Source organism: Chrysochloris asiatica, unplaced genomic scaffold (assembly GCF_000296735.1).
Source record: "Chrysochloris asiatica unplaced genomic scaffold, ChrAsi1.0 scaffold00045, whole genome shotgun sequence".
NCBI classification, from domain to species: Eukaryota; Metazoa; Chordata; class Mammalia; order Afrosoricida; family Chrysochloridae; genus Chrysochloris; species Chrysochloris asiatica.
The window spans coordinates 10,632,097-10,633,800 of NW_006408563.1; the positions used below are offsets into that span (position 1 = coordinate 10,632,097).

The 1,704-nt window shown below is 39.8% G+C and overlaps 1 pseudogene; it reads right to left on the bottom strand.

Annotated features, from left to right (window-relative positions):
• Nucleotides 1-912: 912 nt before the first annotated feature.
• Nucleotides 913-1,469, bottom strand: LOC102839075 (annotated as a pseudogene).
• Between the last annotated feature and the right edge of the window lie 235 nt (nucleotides 1,470-1,704).

Consider the following 1,704-nt stretch of genomic DNA (forward strand, 5'->3'; position numbering starts at 1 on the left):
GAATTTGTGTTTTGATGTAGTTGTTAAGTGCCATTGAATTGGTTCCAGCTCATAGCAACCCTGTATGGGGTTTTTGAGGAGCAGCTGTTGAACTTGAACCACAGACCTTGTAGTTCAAACCAACTTTACAGTCCAGTGCGTTAGCCCACAGCGCCACACCAGAACTCTCAGTGTAAAAACACTGCAGACTACTGGTGATCAAATCCAGGATTCTACATATGCCAGAAATGGAGATTGGGTTGAACAAGCTTTCACCTTTGACGATACCATGGAGACCAAGGCAACTTCAAGTTGATTATTCAGATTTGCTTCATTTCAAAGTTTTCTTGCAGTGTTTCTTCTAAAAGTGGTGGTATTTTAATTTTTTTTCTTTTCAAAACCTGCAGTTACATTAATAGATGTAACATAAATATGTAGACTCGAATTGACCTTTATTTTTCTGCAAAGGACCATGACAAAAGGTTAGGACAGTCTCTTTCCACCTTACAAATGTCCAAGCAAAATCCAACATATTTTAAAAAGTTGGGTTGACTTAAGCTTTGTTAAGCTCTAAAAACAAGGAAAAAAAAAACCCAAAAAACTCCAGTCCCTTGAGGCTAACAGAGCATTGCATCACCCCAATAAAACTGTAGGCTTTAACACATGCACTAAAGTGTTCATAAAGAGCTAATTTCAATGCTCCTCTTAAAGAATTTGTTTTACATTTGTTATACCACACAGTATGTTATTTTAAACATTGACATGTAACTCCCTAGAAAGATTCTTAAAGCAAAAACAAAAGCATTGACCTCATACACTATGCACTATTCACTTACTGTCTTCTGTAATTTGACAATGCATTCATGAAACAATCTGCAATTACTGTTTTAACAGACAAAAAACACTTTTAAGTAGATGCCACTGTTCTATTTATTAGGCACGAATTTTATAAGTATTACTTATAGTAATGGTAATGTTGGAGCTGGAGAGTTTTCTCCAAGCAGCCTGGCGAGACCACCAACAGTGTGGTGGAACTTGTGGTCTTTCCCCAGGCCATGGCTCTTGCAGCCTGCATGTGTCAAACCACGCATCTCCCTGTGCTTGTGAACTGGCTTGGTGATGCGTTGGATGTCATGATTTCTTCTGATAGCTTTATGGAATGGATCAATGAGGATAACTTTTAAAAAATTACATGTGGAATCTTCACCAACCTAGTAAGAATTCAGGACTCTTAGGGCTCCACAGTGGCATCCAGCTTGCTCCTCAGCCACAGACTGACGTCTTCTAGCAAATTTCAGCTGGTTAACACCATGATGGACAGGCTTGACATAGGTTGTACTTTTAGACACTGGGCGTTTGTGGCCACCTCTGCACATATAAATCCGATAGATGACATAACCTTGCTTGGCCTTGTATCCCAGTCTGTGTATCTTATCTGGCCGGGTGGGATGGGCCTCCCCCCGCCGTGCAGTGACAGCTTCTTCCTTCATAGTTCCTGAATGTACTTGTAAGCACCCATCTCAACTTACTCTGATGGCTGCCTCAAACGGAAAGCTATTCTCAACAGCTTTTGATTCAACCGAACTTAGTCCAAATGAAAGTTTTTTTGTTTTGTTTTTTTTTAAATTTAATTGCTTGAGAAACTTCAATTCTCTCTGCTATAGTTTGGGTGGCATTTTGCAGCATGTGGCACATCCAGACAGGTAGGAGCCTTTTAAGACAAAT